The following is a 21,776-nucleotide window of genomic DNA, read 5'->3' as shown; positions in this document are numbered from 1 at the left end:
GTGTTATATAGAGCAAACTACATAAAAGCATGATACATGACACACAGCTTACCAAATTCGTAATACAAACGTACTTGCATCAGATTTTACAGAGAATTACAACTCAAATTCAGTTACCTCAGTTATTCGTCAAAGTCTAGTCAGATTTACATCTATAGTGCATCATCTATGTTTTCACAATACACATTCATTTCAAAGATGCTCTACAGAAAATGTTTATGGTTGTAATATCTTCACTTCTTCATGACTTATTTAGTTGGGCAATAATATAGTTACATTTTGCGACGACACAAGCAATCAAGCAGTTGCTATATATATATATGTATATATTTATATATATATATATATATATATATATATATATATATATAGTATATATTGCAAGTATATCCAACGTTAAGTAAAGAAATCTGGGCCAAAATGTAGTTACATTTTGTGACAAAATAAAAAACTAAACAGTTGAGTTGAGATTGTGTCGATAAACGTAATCCAAGTTTAATCTTTCAAGTAGAAAGATTTTAAAAAAAAAAGGACCCAACAATGTCTCCACTTTAACTCCACTTGATGATGTTTATCTACATATGTGACACCCAACACCATCCAAATGATCTTCAACTGATCCATACTTCAAAACCACCGAATTATGACAGAATTTTATGACCTACAGTCGTTTGCCATAGCAATTACAACCTTACTACTTACTATTTAGGAAAGGAAAGTGTACCTTCTACAACATCCTCTAAAAATAAAAACGAGCAGAAATCCCCTGAAAGAGGATGCAAACTCAAACGAGTTCCTTCTCTTTTTCATCAATTCGGATGGATGCACACAAGTTACATCGCCTCTCTGGATCCCCATGGTCTACCCCAGTATTTTTAGCCAAAAGCAAAATCTGTAAAGCAACAAGGTGTCATCATGTAGATGGATTTGTATCAAATGAATAAAAGGACTTACCCATTGAGATTATCTAATGGAGCTTAGCTTGTGTGCTTAATGTTAGTGGTTAGTAGTGAGCACAAGTCCACTTCCTCTCTGCTGCACTTGAATATGCTATTTATGATCCTCCCATTACAACTCTGCCTTTGTTCTGTCGCTCATCTAGAGCTGGTTTCAATCAGCCATGCCACCCACTGAACATCTTAATGCATCGATGAGTGCATGCATGATTCTTTACACTGCATAAGTTTCACATATTCAACTTACACTTCTATATTCTACCAATTCAGTTCAACTGAGTATTTTGTTTTAAAGGTTTTATGTGCCTAGCTGGAAACTACTGTTCAAAGCATCTATTACAAGCAAAAATACTTGTCTCATATGTTACATCATTCTTGTAGAGCAATTAGTTTTACATTTCCTGAAAGAATGATAGTGACTGCAAGATAGCTGAAGAAAAAGTGTCAAAGTTTTCACTAGCTTTGGGTTTTATCTCTGCATAAATAAAATGTTGCATCAGACATGTGCCGCTTTTGACCTGTTTTTTGTTGGCTGTGTATTATGAGAATCAGCATGCAATGCAACAGCATATTTGACTTATAAATGGTGACTATATGGTTAAATATAGATAAGAAAATAAAATGACCAGCAACAATTCATTATGCAATAATGAATGGCGGTTGCAATGTAGCTATAGAAATATTAATGATGTTGGTTACATCTTGATGCCACAGTCAGTGGAAGATTTTCCATCTTTTAATCTATAAAAGAAAAGAAAAGAAAAGAAAATAGCACAGTTCATATTCAAACCATGAGCCTGAATTAATTGCAAATGTTAAATAGGTTCTACTTAGCTTTAGAAAATGCCATAATGTTTATTGATTGATTGATGATTGCATAGTATTATTATACATGAAAATATACTACCCCCATTTGACATCTTAAAATCACCATGAAATTTAAACTTTGAAAAAATTAAAAGTTTGTTTTATGGTCTATATTGCTCTGCTTTTTATAATTATTTATGTATTAATTTATTTATTTTTTGCTAATTTTTTTTAGCTGTTACTCACATGAGATTTCAGCAATTAGTAAATGATCCAATTCAGCAATTCAGATATACATCAATAGGGCAGAAAAGACAGATCGCCATTTCCGTTTCATATTAAAACATTTTGACACTTCTATGATTAAAATAATGGACTATATAAATAATGAAATCATTATTAAATTATTTATACTAAATAATTGACACAAAATGCAAATAACTCATCTTTTTGGCTATTTACACAAACTCCACTCACCAGTGTCTGGTTAAACCACACACAATCTCAAAAGAAACAGATATGGTAACATGAGTAGTGTTGTGAAGAGAAAAGATAGTGGCTTTAGCTTTGATGTGACAAACCCGGTTTCAAAGAAAATATTCAAAAAGATTAAATAAATTTCCTAACGGGTTTAAGGGTGGGCTATAGGGACAAGCAAGGTCCCAATAAGGCAGCATCCACTTATGAATTTTATAAATGTAATCATATACACTGAATATGTTGTTATTATTGTATTCTGTTTCAGGCTACTACAATACACTGCGGTGCAAATAGCATCTGCTACTATTTGCACTAAGTATAAATAAATAGTGCAAATAGCCACTGCCTTAAAATAAAACCAATGCATAAAATCCGATTAAAAGCAACAGTTGACTGAAAAACGACACAAGCTCACGAACAGAGGAAGTACTATAGAGGCCGTGTGGTTGTAAACTTCCAGCAAGTGGCATGTAAATGAGCACAGTGAAATGAGAACTGACTGTGAGTGTCTTAATGTCTTTTTTGTTTGTTTTCCATGTACCTCACCACCATCTTCCACCCACACGGGGCTACTGAAGAACATCTGCATAAAGAGCCCACATGAAAAGCCGAACAGAAAGAGAAATTTAAGAAAAATAGACAGATTAGTAGATAAAACTTGCCTTACGGATATCAAAATAGTAATTATATAAATAGCTGTTGTCCATTTTTAATATCTATATTTTCTAACACAAATCTTATTGCAACAAAAAGTGGAAAATGATGAGTCAAGACCAGTGATACAAACTTTCCACTTCAGGCCGCATTCACAACTAAGCAGAATCAGCAATGTATATTTTGATATGAAACTCCACATAGCTGACAATCACTCTATTTAAAGAATATTTCTGAGTGATTTAAAGTTTTAGCATACTAATATCATCCCAGCTAACAAGGAACGTTCTGGCAAGGTTCTCTCAACGTTACGAACAAACATTTTCCCAGTAACATTTAATGTTCATTCAAAGTTTTAGTCTTAGGCTGTAATAACGTTCTAAAAATATAATTTAAACATCACTCATGGCACTTTTTTCTGAAATGTTTTAGTCAGATGTTCATTTGTTGAACGTTTTTAAAAAGTTACTACTTGTTTCCGTAGTGGAACGTTCTCTTAGCATTCATATAACCAAGAAAAAATAAACATTTTAAATAAAAAATAATAAAATAAGTAAATTTTAATTTTCATAGAAAATTCAGAAATAGCATTCTGAAACTTAATGGGTAATACGTTAGCAAAACATTCTTAGAACATATATTTTGTAAGCTGGAATGTAGTAGCGGTTATTTTGTACACGATTAATAGTGACTGTGAGATTGCCAAGTAAGATGTTTATTATTATAAGTATGTTAAAGCCTCAACGTAATCTCTAAATCTAGGTGTAAAATTCCAGGACTAAAAGAGGAAGATGCCAAAGGCTCACGGTTTGGTTGGCAAGCATGTTTCAGTGAGCACTTAAAGGTGCAGTAGGAGATCTTGGAAAATGCTAACTTTAGCCTGATAGCACTGAAAGTGAACGTCCCACCCTCCCTGCAAATCACCATCCAAAGCCACGCCCCCTGATCGCATATACGCACACACAGACCAGACTACCACAACATTACTAATACATCATGTGTCATTCACCGCTGAGAAAACTTTATAGTACAGTTAGCAAAAGAACTACAATACCAGGAAGCAAGATCGGGTTGTTGATGTTTGTCTGCCATTCTCGCTCTTGTCTGCACAGCGTACGTGATTGTGCTGATGACGTATCCTGTCTGCACGAACTGGGTGTGCAGCAGAGGTATGCAAATACATACGTTGACAGGCAGGTAGGAAAGTCAATTAAAACGCTCGGACCGAGCATTTTGATTGGACGAACATTTCTTCAAGTTCAAGTTCAAGTTCAAGTTGAGCTTTATTGTCATTCCGCTACATGCGGGGGCATACAGTGGAACGAAATGTCGTGCCTCACAGGACCACGGTGCTACATAAATACAGGCATACAACAATGGAGTAAGACAATATAAACCTATACACAACTATCCTACTGATAGATTTTGACTATAAATATAAATATACTATCTATAAAAAAGTACCTATACAAACTAAAAAATACAAACTATACAAACTATACGAATGCTTCAGATAAGTACTGTACATGTGCAAGGAGAAACATTGAGTTCAAGCAGCTGGCTGGGGAACAGTGCAGGATGATTTGTAGTGCATGAGCATGTAAACATATGTATATTACGGAGTTCTTTTTGTGGGATTTGTGTACACACAGCAGTGTGTGTGAAAAGTGACTAGTGCGCATAGAGGAGAGTGTGCTACTACAGGTGGTTTGTACAGGCCCACTCACCTGTGTGTAGCACACTTGAATTGCACGTTACATGTTACAGGAGGTAGGGGTTTGTATGGGGTTCAGAGAGGCGGGGTGATTTGAGTTCAGGGCTCTCACAGCCTGTGGGAAAAAGCTGTTGAGCAGTCTGGCAGAGCGGGCTCTGATGCTCCGGTACCGTCTCCCTGATGGTAGGAGCTGGAAGAGACTGTGGGAGGGGTGTGTGGAGTCCTTCACGATACTATTGGCTTTGCTGGAGCATCGTGTGAGGAAAATATCCAGGATGGAGGAGAGGGGCACCGATGATCCTTGCAGCGGTGTTCACTGTCCGTTGTAGGGTCTTGCGGTCTGCTGCAGTACAGTTCCCGTACCAGACAGTGATGCAGCTGGTCAGCACACTCTCAATGGTGCCCCTGTAGAAGGTGGTGAGGATGGGTGGAGGAGACTTGCTCTTTTCAGCCGGCGGAGGAAGTGTAGGCGCTGTTGTGCCTTCTTGGAGAGTGACATGGTGTTGGTGGTCCAGGTGAGATCCTCTGTGATGTGCACCCCAGGAATTTAGTGCTGCTGACTCTCTCCACAGGCGAGCTGTCGATGGTCAGTGGGGGTGATCACGGAGTTTCTCCTGAAGTCCATCACAACCTCCTTTGTCTTACTCACATTGAGGGACAGGTTGTTAGTGCCACACCATTCAGCCAGCTGTGCCACTTCCTCTCTGTAGTGCGTTTCATCGTTGTTGCTGATGAGGCCTACCACTGTTGTGTCATCAGCGAACTTGATGATGTGGTTGGAGCTGGACTTGGCAGTGCAGTCGTGGGTCAGCAGCGTGAAGAGCAGTGGGCTGAGCACACAGCCTTGTGGGGCACCTGTGTTCAGTGTGGTAGTGCTCGAGGTGTTGTGGCCGACACGGACTGACTGAGGTCTTCCGGTTAGAAAGTCCAGGATCCAATTGCAGAGGGAATTGTTAAGGCCCAGCAGGTTGAGTTTATTTATGAGCTGTTGTGGGATTATTGTGTTGAATGCTGAGCTGAAGTCAATGAACAGCATTCTAACATAGGAGTCTTTATTTTCTAGGTGGGTAAGAGCCAGGTGGAGAGTGGAGGAAATTGCATCGTCCGTGAGCGGTTCGGACGGTATGCAAACTGGAGCGGATCGAGTGTGTTGGGGAGGCTGGATTTGATGTTGTGCATGACTAACCTCTCAAAGCACTTCATTATGATTGGAGTCAGTGCTATGGGACGGTAGTCATTTAGACAGGACACAGGTGATTTCTTTGGTACCGGTATGATTGTTGTGGATTTGAGACATGTGGGGACGACTGCCTGGCTCAGCGAGGTGTTGAAGATATCTGTTAGGACATCTGTCAGCTGTGCAGCACAGTCTTTCAGTACACGGCCAGGTATGTTGTCGGGACCCGCAGCCTTGCGTGGGTTGATCCTAGATAGGGACTTCCTTCGTCGGCTGGAGACAGACAGAGCGCCTGGTCGTTGGGAGGTGTGGGCAGTTTTTGTGCAGGTGTGTCATTCAGCATTTCAAACCGTGAGTAAAAGTGGTTGAGTGTATCTGGGAGGGATGTGTCGTCATCATCACAGGCCTGTGGCGGGGGCTTGTAGTCTGTGATGGTCTGAATAGCTTGCCACAGGCTCCGTGTGTCACTGCTGTCTGTGAAGTGATTGTTGATTTTTTGAGCATATGACCGTTTTGCATTTTTGATGCTGCGGGACAGATTGGCTCTTGCTGTTTTGAGGGCTGCTTTATCTCCTGATCTGAATGCTTCATCTCTGGTCTTTAGCAGCCCACGAACCTCTGCTGTCATCCATGGCTTCTGGTTGGCGCGTGTGGTGATGGTCTTGGTGACTGTCACATCATCAGTGCACTTTTGGATGTAAGCAGTCACAGTTTCAGTGTACTCCTGCAGGTCTGTGTGGTTGTTGTAGGTGGCCGCCTCTTTAAACATGTTCCAGTCTGTGTCCTGGAAGCAGTCCTGCAGTGCTGAGGTGGCATTGTCTGGCCATACCTTGATCTGTTTGTGAACCGGTTTGGCCAGTTTCAGAAGTGGTCTGTATGCTGGGATTAGCATAACAGAGATGTGGTCCGAGTACCCGAGGTGGGGGCGGGGCTCGGCTTTGTAAGCATTCTTTTCTGTTGTGTAAACAAAGTCCAGTGTGTTATTTCCCCTTGTTGCAAAGTTCACATGTTGGTAGAACTTTGGCAAAACTGTCTTTAGGTTTGCGTGGTTGAAGTCACCGGCTATGATGAAAAAGCCGTCGGGGTTATTTGTTTGTTGTTCGCTGATGGCGCTGTACAGCTCATGAGCGCGTCCTGCGTTTGCGCGGTGGGATGTATACCGCGACAATAACAATGGCCGTGAACTCCGCGGCAGATAGAACGGTCGACACTTCACAAACATAAACTCCACCAGCGATGAACAGTGTTTTGTCACTACCCCAGCATTGTTACACCATTCTTTGTTGACGTACACACACAAGCCACCGCCGAGTCTTACCAGACAGTGATGAATCTCTGTCCGCGGTAGCAAGTTAGTCCGTGCAGCTGAATGGCGGAGTCCGGGATGTTGTCGTTCAGCCATGTTTCAGTGAGAACAAACACACAACAATCCCTTGTCTCATGCTGTGTAGATCGACTGAGTTGAATTAAGTCCAGTTTGTTTTCCAGAGAGCGAACGCTTGAGAGCATGAGTGTTGGAAGAGCCGGTCTTGTGGGGTTTTCCCTCAGCCTAGCTCAGATACCTCCGCGCTTACCGCGCTTCCGTCCTCTCTCACACCGCTTGCGGCGCCGCCTTGTGCGGGTAGCGACAGTAGGCGAGGCCGCGGTCTCGAGGTCCGGCTTCAGCAGTAAACAGAGGCCTCGTAGCTTCTCAGTAACCGCCGGCGAGTTGGTCTTTGTATGCGTTGCCGATATCCAAAAGTCTCTGGCGAACATATTTGAGTTTAGGAGTGATTTCCTTATGAACTAGCGGTAAATTTACACTATTTGAAGACGAACAGACGACATTAAAAGACAAAAAAGCACCGTCTTTGGGACCTGGAGCAGCCGCCGCGTCTGATCGCGCCGCCATCTTGGGTCAGAAATTCTTGGTCCTACGCCTTCCACAGAATATATAAATACAGATAAATACATTAAGAACACTTAACTTAATGATTGCTGTCGGGATGTGAAGAGACTTTCAACCAGAATAACAAAAAATGCTTCTGAAGACAATCACCTATTGCACCTTTAACTGTAAATAACACAGAACAGCATACAGCACACAAAGCAGTAGTACATACAGTAGTAGTGAAAGACACTTGATCTAAACTGAGTCTGCTAGAATCAAGAATTGGTGGATTAGTTATTGAAAGATTGATTGAACCTAGTCAAAACGTGTGATCATTGCATCATTCACTAAATGCAAATGGCTTTCATTTCCACATGCAACCGGACAAAACCTAGACAGATACCTTCATTCAACTTCCTGTGTGATACTCTTTTCTTAAAATACACTACCACTGCTGAATATATTGGGGTTGGTAGGATGCTTTTGAAAGAGTTGAATTAAATATTATTATTTAATTTAAATGTCATTATATCATTTAAAATAACTGTTTTCTATATGAATATGTCTTAAATGCAAATAATTCCTATAATGCAAAGCTGAATTTTCAGCATCATTTCTCCTGTTTTCAGTGTCACATGATCCTTTAGAAATACCCCCAGGATTTATTAGAAAGTTTAAAACAACAACATGTGTATTAAATATAAATCTGTAACAATGCAAAATTCACTTTCTCATTTTTGTTTAATTTAATGCATCCTTTCTGAACAAATGCATCTATAAAAATTCGAACCCCAAATTTTTGAATGGTATCACATGTCTTGCTAAAAAATAGATAGACGTACAGTACTAAACTGTCAAGTTCATTCTAAATTTGTGCATTTATCTCAGTATATTCAAGTCCTTTTCATGTTTGCGCTCATTATTGTTGCCTGCTTAATCGAATATGTTCGGTTAAATACCGATCTAATAGCAGTTAAATAGCAAAGTGGTTTCTTTGTGTGGCCTACCAAAAAAAAAAGCCACATCACAGGAGCCCTTGACTTCTGCAGATAATGAACAAACGGTACATTGAAGTAGATCATGAAAGCAGAACCGCTAATTACTGTCTATTAAAAGTAGTTAAGTAGCAGCACATGCCCTTTGAGTTACCTCAGGAGGAACGTTCAAACGAATCTGATAAAATGCATGTTTTGATGAAGCTTCGTTCTAGATCAACTTTTTCTGTTTAATCTTGTTTTTGGTGTATTTGCTTTGTACTGAATAACGGTGTATCATTATATTGTTTTGAAAGAGATTCAATAACAACTGTATACTGAGGTGTAGAGGAAGTGAAAGTGTGTCCGATGCAAGTCAACCCACATCTCAGAGTGCAACTGACGCATGTCTTTAGCCCACGCATCTGAGAGTGGTTTCTATTATTACCTTCCATTCAAAGGAAATATGTACAATGACTCAAAGTCCTGATTCTTTCTCAGACAAATATGGCGTCAATAATAATAATAATAAGAAGAAGAATAAGTTAATGAGTTCTCATCACTTAACTCCATAATCTGAAAAGAGAGAAAGCTTGGGATTTATTCTGGATTTATGTTAAAACTGTATGCAAACATAAAACAGACATTTGCATTTCATTCAGATAAACTGCTCCCATAAAACTGTATTTGTTTTGGAAGTTATTGGCATAAAGAGAAAGCCCTGAGACACGTTTGTTTCTCAATATCCCCCTCAAAAAAATGATGCATTATTGTATAGTTTTTCTCTGTCAAAACAAAGCACCACAAGACATGTCAGGCCAGCTCAGTACTTTAGAGCACTAATAAAAGGAATCCACCAACAGGAATCACATACCTTGTTCTTGTGACGCCACCTGCTGCTGGAGACACATACTGCAAAAAAAAAAAAAAAAAAAAGTGTGAGTGTTGAGCACACTTAACCTTCCTTAACTGGTTTCAGTTAACTACAGTAACTGCATTTTTTTCTATGACTACTTATTTTTGTTTTAAATAATAGTTTACCCCAAAATGAAAATATGTAGAAAATGTACTCCCTCTCAGGCCATCCAAGATGTAGATGAGTTTGTTTCTTCATCAGATTTGGAGAAATGTAGCATTGCATCACTTGCTCACCAATGGATGCTCTGCAGTGAATGGGTGCCGTCAGAATGAGAGTCCAAACAGCTGATAAAAACATCACAATAATCCACACCACTCCAGTACATCATAATGTCTTATGAAGACAAAAGCTGTGTGTTTGTAAGAAACAAATCCATCATTAAAAGGATTTTAACTTTAAACTCTCACTTCTGGCTAAAGTCATCTCGTCTGAATCATGTGAGAAATATGCACAGATCAAGCACCGTTTACAAGCCAAAACCGTCCAGAACAGCTCTAAACAAATATATGGGTGGGATTTTGATGTGAGAGGACAACAGGCGACGGACTTTTTCACTGGAGGAAGCATTATTATGGATTATGGATATATTTTGGACAGAAGCGACGGTTTAAAGTTTAAACGCCTTAATGATGGATATATTACAGACAACTTTTTCACTTATGTAATTAATTGATGGATTCGTCTACATCTTGGATGGCCTGAGGGTGAGTAATTTTTCAGCAAATTTTTATTTTTGGGTGAGCTATTCCTTTAAAGCCCTGTAACGTGACCCAAATAATAAACAAATATAAAAAACGCGAGTTACAAAAGAGGCATAATTAATTTGACCATTACATGTATAGTGATTCCTCAATTCCTGAGTCAGTGATGTTTTTATCAGCTGTTTGGGCTCTCATTCTGACGGCACCCATTCACTGCAGAGCATCCACTGGTGTAAAGTGATCACGGGTGGCCTTAGGGTCATTTTTGGGTTAACTATTCCTTTAAGTTGAATGATTTTCTCAGCTGAGTCCAAACAAAATTGGGCCTCACTGACTTGCAAGGACAGAAACAAATAAAATAAAATACATTTTTGAATATATAAATATTTTTTAGTAATCCACAGAAGAAATTAGTTCATGCCAAATAAAAAAAAAAAAAGATGCCTTATTGCTTGTTCTGCAAAACAAAACAAAACAAAAACAACATAGAGCAGATAAAATACATAAAACAGTATTTAAATAATTATTTTTTTAATTATTGCAATCTAACTGTTTAATAAATAAATGAACAAACAAACTAATAAAAATGAATACAATTTGTGATTTTGTACATCATTTTACCATAAAAATGCATATTTTCTGATACATTGCTTTCAATCAAAATGGTGAAACCCATCACATGCTTACCATTGATAACAGAAAAACACAGCCTATCATCTGCATCTGTCATTATACAAACAATTTTACCTCAGGTTTCTGTTTAACACTGTGGGTATAGCGGCACACTACATAACTATTACCTAACTGCACCAGTACTAAAGGAAAACATGTGTACTGCAGCCCGGACTGTCACTTAATTCCACAGGGCCCGGGACGGCCCTAATAACAGCAATTTGCTGAGACATCGACACCTTTTATTTCTTTGATGTCAGCTGATGCAGGTCACTGAGATTCCTCAATACACTTTCAAACAGAGATACTGTATGTGCATGTTGTTTATTACAATAATTCCTTTGGCACAAGAATATGGATGATATTGCTACACCAGAAGGCAATACTTAAAAAGTAAGAAAGTATTTTTGAATTGTGTGAGAAAGCGACAGCGCTGCTCTATTGCTCCCTCCCCAGCCCTTGTAAAGTCCCTCAAACAGACATTTTACAGGCTTCACGTCTCTGACAGGAAATGGGAAAAAAGTATGTCAGAAACCCCTGCCACGGTCGCCACTTAAAAATAGCCGCTTCTCAAGACAAGTATAGCATCAAATAAAAGATACAATCCTATTAAAAAGCCTAAGAAGGGCCAGAGATTCCTATACTTAAAACACTAATTAACTACTTTTAACTTTTTCTCAAGAGCACACCAAAGCATCTGTTGATTTAACAAAATATTATGTCAGGGGGCAATTATTAAAAGTCAGGTCATGCATAAGCATGAGTTATTTTTATGATTATTTTAATTATATAATTGTATTATAATATCCATGAATTATTACATACTTTTTTCATTGTGGAACAAGGTTTTTTGGTTTTATTTTTAATGTAAAATTTGACATACATGTCAGTTTGAAATTAAATTTACTTTCACAGATATTTCGGCCAATTAAACTGCAGGGTTCTTGTGGAGTTTCTGTTTTATGACAGTGATTCGGCACTACTGTTCTTCACAAATTAATCTGATAGTTTGAGGAATCGCTATACATGTAATGGCCAAATTAATTATGCCTCTTTTGTAACTCGCGTTTTTTATATTTTTTTATTATTTGGGTCACGTTACAGGGCTTTAAAGGAATAGCTCACCCAAAAATAAAAATTTGCTGAAAAATTACTCACCCTCAGGCCATCCAAGATGTAGACGAATCCATCAATTAATTACATAAGTGAAAAAGTCGTCTGTAATATATCTGTCACGGGCCAGGGTGCCTCCCTGGCTCCCTCTGCTGTCTGTGTGATCATGTCCTTTTCAGCGGCTCGTGACAGGTGCAATCAGCGCTGATCTGGCGGTGGGGCTGCACTTGTCACGAGCTGCTTCTATTCCACCTGTTGCTCATTACCCTTTCCTTTATATTTCTCTTCTGACTAGCTCCTGTTGTTAGTAGATTGTTTTGTGTTCTGTGTTTTGGTGTACACTCACGTCTGTCTGGTTGCACCCCAGGACGCATAGAGAGAAGGACTGCCACTCTCTGCCTCACTCCACTCTTTAGTGGTTGGCCCTGTGTGAGCGCTGGGTCTTGGGCAGTGATCCGCTCGTTGGGTCTGCATCTCACTGCCGACCGTAGCTGGATTACCCCAGAGACTTGCTCGCTGAATTTTGTTACAGTTTTATTTGTTTTGTTCACCTTTGGTAAATAAACCTTGTGCTCGAATCTATCCTCTGCCTTTGAGTCCTCTGTTCTCCTCGCGCCGTCACAGAATCTACTAACCACATTATGGACACAGCAGAGGAGGATGATTTGCGCCGAGCCCTTATGCAGCAGGGCGTTCTTCTGGGTCGTCATCAGGAGGAGATCGCGGCTTCCTGCCGCGCTTACTCTGAGATCTCTCTCCAGCTCAACCAGCTGGTTGAACGGTTGGATCAGATGCACACCAGCCCTCCCGCTGCTCCTACGGCAACCCCTCCTCCTGATCCCGATGGAACGAGTAACCGTCGCGCTGAACCACGGCTCAATCCTCCTGCCCCTTACTCGGGTGAGCCTAACACATGTCGCTCCTTTTTGTCCCAATGCTCTCTGATTTTCTCGCTGCAGCCGTCCTGTTTTCCTACGGAGCGGTCTAAGGTAGCTTTCACCATCACGCTCTTGGTGGGGCAAGCGAGAGAATGGGAAACGGCCATGTGGGATAACGAGCGGAGCTGCTGTTCCTCCTTTGAGAGTTTCTCGGGGGAGCTGCGCAAGGTGTTTGATCGCTCGGTTCAAGGAACTGAGGCGGCACGAGCCCTGGCGCTGCTACGGCAGAGAGAGGTTCTGTTTCCAGTTACTCGATCGAGTTTCAGACGCTCGCGGCGTCCTGTGGCTGGAACGACAAGGCTCTTTGGGATCACTTTCTCCACGGTCTGGCCGAGCATATCAAGGATGAGATTTATTCCCTTGAATTACCCTCGAGCCTGGATGAGCTCATCGACCTCGCCATCCGAGTGGAGAACCGGATTTCCCTCCGTTCGCCATCGGAGGAGCGTGTTTTACCTTGAGCTCGTCACTAGAGCCGCGTCAGGAGCGGCGGTGACGCGCCTCCCAGCATCTAGTTGTTTCCGAGGAGGAGCCAATGCAGGTCGGGAGAGCACGGTTGACCCTAAGAGAGCGGCGTTATCGCCTGGACAACCAACTGTGCCTCTACTGCGGGGAGGGAGGTCACGTGGCAGCGTCGTGCCCGGCAGTGAGGCGGCGCCACCGCTCAAGGGAGCACGAACGGTGAGTGTCACTAGTACTCAACTGCCCTCTGGTGGTCGTTGTGAGTTCCAAGCCTCGTTACTGTTCAATGGAGTTGTTCATCAGGTTTTGACTTTGATTGACTCTGGAGCGGAGGGCGATTTCATGGATTCTGGGCTGGCCACACGCTTGGGACTTCCATCTGTTGCCCTGGCCGAGCCTATATCGGCTAGAACACTTTGTGGCACCCTTCTCACCAGGATTACTCATGCCACTAAGTTTGTCACACTCACACTTTCCGGCAATCATGTTGAGGAGATTCGTTTCCTCCTCATCCATTCACCCACCGCTCCTGTGGTTTTGGGACACACCTGGCTGGTTAAGCACAACCCCCATATTGACTGGGCTCTTAACTCCGTGTTGGCTTGGAGCCCTTTTTGTTTAGCTCAATGTTTGGGTGCTGCATTTTCTCCTATAATGTCTTGTTCTGGGTTGCAGGAGGAGCCGGTGAACCTGGCGGATGTACCGGAGGCTTACCATGACTTGAGAGCGGTTTTCAGTAAGTCCCGAGCTTCATCCCTGCCTCCGCACCGCCCGTACGACTGTGCGATAGACCTGTTGCCTGGCGCTTCTCCGCCCAAGGGACGCCTTTACTCTCTGTCCAGGCCTGAGAGGGAGGCCATGGAGAAATATATTCACGATTCTCAGGTAGCAGGCATTATTCGACCCTCCTCCTCTCCGGCTGGGGCGGGGTTCTTCTTCGTGGGGAAGAAGGATGGTTCGCTGCGCCCCTGCATAGACTATTGGGGTTGAATGACATCACGGTGAAGAATCGTTATCCTTTGCCATTGATGTCATCCGCCGAGCTCTTGCAGGGGCAACCATCTTCACGAAGTTGGACCTCCGCAACGCTTATCACTTAGTTCGGATTAGAGAGGGGGACGAATGGAAGACCGCCTTTAACACCCCTACGGGGCACTTTGAGTATTTGGTCATGCCGTTTGGGCTTTCCAACTCCCCGGCGGTCTTCCAGGCACTCGTCAATGACGTGCTCAGAGACATGGTCGACCGGTTTGTTTTTGTTTACCTCGACGATATCCTGATCTTCTCCCAGAACGAGCGCGATCATGTCCAGCATGTCAGGCGAGTGCTTCAGCGGCTGCTTGAGAATCGTTTATTTGCCAAGGTGGAGAAGTGCGAGTTTCACGCACAGTCGGTTCCGTTCCTGGGATTTATCCTGTCTCCCGAGGGTATCCGTATGGATCCTGCCAAAGTGAAAGCAGTTGCTGATTGGCCCACCCCAGATAGTCGCAGGGTGGTCCAGCGATTTCTGGGGTTTGCCAATTTTTACAGGCGGTTCATTCGGAACTTTAGTCAGGTCGCCCTTCCTCTGACGAATCTCACCTCCACTAGGACACGTTACAGTTGGTCGTCGCAGGCTCAGACTGCATTCGAAAGTCTTAAGAGTCGCTTTATTTCGGCTCCAATTTTAACCACACCAGACCCGTCTCGTCAGTTCATTGTGGAGGTGGATGCCTCAGAGGTGGGGGTTGGGGCTATTTTATCCCAAAGATCACCCTCGGACGAGAGAATACATCCCTGCGCCTTCTTTTCTCATCGTTTAACCCCCCCGGAACGGAATTACGACATCGGGAATAGGGAGTTACTTGCTGTCAAGCTGGACCTGGAGGAGTGGCGTCACTGGTTAGAGGGCACGGGGGTTCCTTTTATCGTTTGGACTGACCACAAGAACCTCGAATACATCCAAACCGCCAGGAGACTAAATTCTCGGCAGGCTCGCTGGGCATTGTTTTTCGAGCGGTTTAGGTTTACCATCTCTTACCGCCCAGGGTCCAAGAATGGTAAACCCGATGCGTTGTCGCGGATCTTTGAGACTGAGGCTACTCCCACCCTCCCTGTGCCCATTCTGCCTCCCGAACGGGTGGTGGCAGCGGTCACCTGGGGGGTGGAGTCCAAGGTCCGCACGGCGTTACGCAGCACTGCTATTCCCGCGGGATGCCCAGAGGGTCTGTTGTTTGTGCCCGAGTCAGTCCGAACTAGCGTCCTACAGTGGGGCCACTCGTCCGAACTAGCTTGCCACCCAGGAGCGACTCGTACCTGCATGTTGATTAAGCAGCGGTTTTGGTGGCCGTCCGTGGCACGGGATGCCCGTTTGTTCGTGTCGGCCTGTCCGGTTTGTGCTGCGGGGAAGGGCTCCAATCGACCCCCAGCAGGGCTACTCCAGCCACTGTCTGTCCCACTGTCACTGGCCTACCCCCGTCTAGTGGCATGACGGTAGTCCTCACTGTGGTGGACAGGTTCTCTAAGGCGGCTCATTTCATTTCCCTCCCCAAATTACCTTCAGCGAGGGAGACAGCGACTGTTGTCTTGGATCACGTTTTCCGTATTCATGGCCTCCCGGTAAACGTGGTTTCTGACAGGGGTCCCCAGTTTGTGTCTAGGTTTTGGACAGAGTTCTGTCGACAGCTGGGGGCGACTGCGAGCTTATCCTCAGGTTATCACCCGCAGACTAACGGGCAGGCCGAGCGTGCTAACCAGGACTTGGAGAGGGTTCTGCGCTGCGTGGCATCTGCCGAACCGTCATCTTGGAGTTCCAGATTAACCATGGTAGAGTACGCACATAACTCCTTCCGGTCTCGTCTACGGGTTTGTCTCCTTCCAGTGCTGTTTAGGCTACCAGCCACCATTATTCCCTCCCAAGAGTCCGACGCTGTTGTTCCGTCCGGCGCATGCGTTTATTCAGAGATGCCTCCGCATTTGGAGGATCGCCAGAGAAGCCCTCACCCGGACTGGCGAGAGGAACAAGGCGTCAGCGGACCGTCACCGTACTAAGCCCCCACTTTACGTGTGCGGTCAGAAGGTCTGGTTGTCTTCTCAGGACCTCCACTTCAGACCCCCCTCACGTAAACTGGGATCCAAATTCGTTGGACCGTTCATTATTTCTAAGGTGCTCAGTCCGGTGTCGGTGCGGCTCAAATTAACCCCCCCTTTTAAGAATATTCACCCGGTTTTTCACGTATCTAAGATTAAGCCCGTCATTCGCTCCCCCCTTCAGCCCCAGACCTCTGCCCCCCCGCCTCCTAGACTCATCGAGGGGTAGCCAGCTTATACGGTACGGCGGCTAATCGATGTGAGGCGCAGGGGTAGAGGTCACCAATACCTGGTAGACTGGGAGGGTTATGGTCCGGAGGAGAGATGCTGGGTTCCGGCTCGCGACATTCTGGATCGTTTTGTGTTCTGTGTTTTGGTGTACACTCACGTCTGTCTGGTTGCACCCCAGGACGCATAGAGAGAAGGACTGCCACTCTGTCCCTGTGCGAGCGCTGGGTCTTGGGCAGTGATCCGCTCGTTGGGTCCGCATCTCACTGCCGACCGTAGCTGGATTACCCCAGAGACTTGCTCGCTGAATTTTGTTACAGTTTTATTTGTTTTGTTCACCTTTGGTAAATAAACCTTGTGCTCGAATCTATCCTCTGCCTTTGAGTCCTCTGTTCTCCTCGTGCCGTCACAATATCCATCATTAAGGCGTTTAAACTTTAAACCGTCGCTTCTGTCCAAAATATATCCATAATAATGCTTCCTCCAGTGAAAAAGTCCGTCGCCTGTTGTCCTCTCACATCAAAATCCCACCCATATATTTGTTTAGAGCTGTTCTGGACGGTTTTGGCTTGTAAACGGTGCTTGATCTGTGCATATTTCTCACATGATTCAGACGAGATGACTTTAGCCAGAAGTGAGAGTTTAAAGTTAAAATCCTTTTAATGATGGATTTGTTTCTTACAAACACACAGCTTTTGTCTTCACAAGACATTATGATGTACTGGAGTGGTGTGGATTATTGTGATGTTTTTATCAGCTGTTTGGACTCTCATTCTGACGGCACCCATTCACTGCAGAGCATCCATTGGTGAGCAAGTGATTTAATGCAGCAACTTTACAAATCTGTGAACATTGTTTGGTAGCTGATTATAGAAAACAATTAAAAAAAATTCGACTAAAGCAATGAAGAAAACTAGAAGATATGGTTTGTGTTACTACTCGTTTATACTCAAAATTAAATACAGACCCATGAAAAACATGTTACATTGGTGTTTTAGGAAAAAACAGTGCAGAGGAGGTCTTGTTACCAAAAATAACCTAAAACACGTAGACAGACCACACTCTTTGAAAACACCACACTTTCCTGACCTTTCTTAAAACATCTCCAGCATGTGGCTGCAATGTTTGGCACAGTGGCCCGTGTCTGAACAGGTCAACGCAATGGGCGTCACCCCAATCGTGACCATGTAAGTCCACTTCCTCCTCAGAGAAGGCTGAACTCAAGCCGATCTCACAGCCTCCGTGTGACTCTGTAATTACCTTTGAAGAGGCCCAGTCACGGGTGAGCGTTGGCGGCAACAAACCAACACCACATGCATCTTCCAGGAAGCTTATGCTACAGCTTTACCCACTTACAGTGTTTAGAAAAAGGACAGGATGCAGGAATGATGGGTATATTTGAGTCAAGGCGATGCCTATTGATCATATACAGTAGGTGTTCAGGTGTCAGTACGTTTGACTGTATTGAAGCTCTTTTTTGGTTCAATTGTGACAGCTGTTTTGACTGGACAGATAAATGGGAATTTGTGAAAAAATCTTGCATTAGATGACCAAACGGACTTTAAACAAACTTCTGCCCACTATTATTGACATTTCTGTGGTCTGCTATTGTTTGTTCATTTCTTTTTAGACTTGTTTGTCCTACAGAGAACAGGCTATATTTTTTTCAAAGCAAATTTAACAGAAGTAAGGAATTGTTTTATGTATTTATGGAATAGATTTCTGGGTATACGCCTATGCATGATCTGTCTTTTAAACATGAATATAAAAGCAGCTGGTAAAAACAACAGTTTTAAGACTATGCATTATGATTTTTCCTCTTTAATATCCTGTTCAGATTTGTGACATGTGAACATGGAACACAATTCATGCTGGGTAACATGCATCAGGTTTTTTAAAGCTGCTGTCATTAAAGCAAAATGGGGAGCCAAATAATTTAGTATTTGCAGAAGTTTGATAATTGAATTTTATTAAAACCAACATCTGAATCTTAATTATCTGAAGGGTGCAATGCCTTTACAGTTTTTTAAAAATTGCTTAAACACTAAAAGTGATACTTGAGGCCATTCACTCATACCTAATCTGCAAAACTATAAGCACATTACATGCTTTAAACTCAGTTTGATACTTTTTGCAAAACTCTACAGTTCTCTACATTACACACATCATTCGAAACTAACAGCTCTTTTGTTTTATTTGGGAAACACTCATTTACTGATGACCTGCAGTGATCATGTGTGAAAACACTTATACATCATTTGTTCACTTAGTAATTAAAACGCATTTTTTTTTGAAAGAAATTATTTTTACCCTCTTGCATTTTTGTTTACATTGCATCTATATTGTACAAAGCGGACTTGACTTGTATGCATATTCAGTGTGTGTGTGTATCTATCTATCTATCTATCTATACTGAACATGCATACAAACCAAGTCAGAAAGTCAACTTTATTTCTAAAGTGCTTTATACAATACAGATTGTTTCACAGCAGCTTCACAATAGTATCAAATTCACATTCTGCTGTAAAGCAGCTCTAACAAGTCAATAGTGTCATTCTACAGCTCAAGCCAGTTGAGTATTGATTCGGTGCAGTTGCATAACTCTGTAAAATTCATCAGTCATACATACTGTATATATAGTGTATATGTGCATATGCATGTACAGTATGTGCGAGTGCTATGACAAACTCATGTGCTTCACTGCACTCTGAACAAGCAAAGAGTAGTGTTTTACATTTTTCACATCCGTGTGTAGTTTGGTGTGTATGTGGCTAATTATTTTATGTTTGTGTGTAGAGTTACTATGCAAAAAATTACATTTTTAGAAGAGTTAAAACAGTTTTCAAAGAAGTGTTTGCTTTTGCAAGATGTGTGTGACGTTTTGTATGTTGTGTGTAGAGTTTTGAGAAATGGAGCCATAGACTAGGTTCACACTGCAGGCTAAAGTGGCCCAAATCTGACTTTTTGCCCAAATGTGACCCATATCTGATCGTCTTATGACAGTCTGAACAGCACAAATCTGATATGAGCATTAAGACCTGCAGTGTGAACTAAGCCATGGCTTCAAAAACTGTGTGTAAACATTTTGGAAAAAAAAGTATATATTGTTATACCCTTAACATCTTAAACTATAAACATACATTAAGTTTAGAACGATTTTTTATCTAAACAGTGTGTACAGATATAAACAATTTCAATACTTATTGTGAAAATAATTAATATACATTTTTCAAAAACTTTCACTGTCCCACTTCCATTATTTCCACCACAACAAGCAACTTTCCCCAGTTATTTTACATACTTTCCAATGAGACAACAGTGTATAAATAAGAAATTGAAAAAAGTAAACATCACCTGAACAGTACAGATTTTAGCTATAATTTTGTCAAATTATGCAAATGTAAGTTTCATTTAATTGTGTATATTTAGGATGCACAAAATGCTAGCTATGAAAGCAAAGCAGAGAAATTGGCCATTTTATTTCAAAAAAATATTTTAAGGTGTAATTTTCACCATAAAATGGTTTTACACAATACATGATTAAAGACGTGGGCAGGATTCTTCAAAAATAGATAGATAGATAGATAGATAGATAGATATAGATGTGTGTGAGTGTGTGCCTTCAGAAAATTAATTTTATATTGTTATTTGTAAAACATACATGCAACAAAACATAACACATATTTGTGCATTTGACAACTGTTGCGTTTATGAATTATGAGTCCAAAAAATATTGATAATGTTTCTAATTATATATATATATATATATATATATATATATATATATATATATATATATATATATATATATATATATATATATATATGAACGACATATAGTGTTTAAACATATAGTGTAATACAAGAATAAAGCTCATAAAACATGTATTCTCTCTTCTATAGTAAAGAATGAGCTCAACATCATTTCTGCTTTTAGTGTCATGAAAATTGAACATCATCTCTCGCCATAGGCAACATATTTTAAGTTGTACAAAACAACTACACATTTACAGTTATGTAACAAGCTGCTAAAATATATGTCGCACATACACAAATTCCTTTCAGTGTGCCAGTTGTCTCTAAAGTTGCAGCGTTGTGAAACAAGTATTCTCTCAGACAGAAGACGGCTCCCAAAGTAAACAGACAGCTGTGCCAGAGGTTTAGGGAGCTGATTTGTGTGGTGTGGGGCTCCAGCAGCTAGTTGTGGAGGATTTACTGTCGACCGCAACAGACTTCTCTCGATGAACACCCTTCTCCCACACACTGCCCAGGCAAAGAGCCTTTTTGCTGGCCTTTTCCCCATGTTATTCCTGAATATAGACAGACTTATAACACACTCGTACACAAAGTGGTTTCAAGGCTTAGGCCTCTTTTAAATGTATGTCTATATGATTTACGACAGTCAAAATTGTAAGTCGGATTGTGTAAAAAAAACTAATTGGCCTCTTTTCCTCAATAATCTGCATGATTTGAAGTATCACATGTCTGTAGTACAAACTAGGGACGAGTTACGTGCCAAAGTTTAATGCTTATTTTTAGGCATTTGATCCGTTCTCTAACCGTAAATGTGAGCAATAGTAATAGTGACGCTTGACTTAGTAAATACCACTAATGAAAGGACACAATTAGTCTGACCTCTCCTGTTAGTCACTGTAAAACAAGCTTGGCGTGGGAGGACTTTAAGTTTGTTTACATCTTCTTCTAAATTCCTAGAAATAATGGGGAAATATTTCCACACAATGGTCATGAACATGTTTTTATATATTTGCTCATTTGTTTTGTCAAGACTTTGAGGCTCTTGCAGTGACAAACATGGTTTGAAAAACATATTTTACAGGCCAGAACTTTTTTTGATGTTCCCTTCACTGGTATTTACTTATTTTGAAACTTTCCTTGGTACATCCAGAGATAATTTAAATCCTATTCCTTGGTAATTGTGCACAGGCTTAGTTTTACATAAAATAATAAATATGTATTTATTTTTTAGACTCACCAGAGGTTGACAAATGTGGCAATATGTGTTACATTTAGATGCATACATT

The 21,776-nt window shown here is 41.6% G+C and overlaps 1 protein-coding gene across 3 annotated transcripts in view; it reads right to left on the bottom strand.

The window, feature by feature from the left end:
* Positions 1–12,450, bottom strand: part of sh3bp2 (SH3-domain binding protein 2) — a 30,775-nt gene extending 18,325 nt beyond the window's left edge. The window contains exons 1-2 of one of the 3 annotated variants that reach the window (XM_058789402.1): positions 12,384–12,450; positions 9,507–9,544 (exon numbers count right to left, since the gene is read on the bottom strand). The gene's annotated coding sequence lies outside the window, so the exon portion shown is untranslated. Of the gene's footprint in view, positions 1–954; positions 1,038–9,506; positions 9,545–12,383 lie in introns of those variants that run through there. The other 2 variants (XM_058789401.1, XM_058789398.1) reach the window with 2 other exon arrangements.
* Between the last annotated feature and the right edge of the window lie 9,326 nt (positions 12,451–21,776).

The sequence above is a fragment of the Onychostoma macrolepis genome, chromosome 10, assembly GCF_012432095.1.
Source record: "Onychostoma macrolepis isolate SWU-2019 chromosome 10, ASM1243209v1, whole genome shotgun sequence".
Taxonomy (NCBI): Eukaryota; Metazoa; Chordata; class Actinopteri; order Cypriniformes; family Cyprinidae; genus Onychostoma; species Onychostoma macrolepis.
This window is presented reverse-complemented; position numbering and strand designations above follow the sequence as displayed.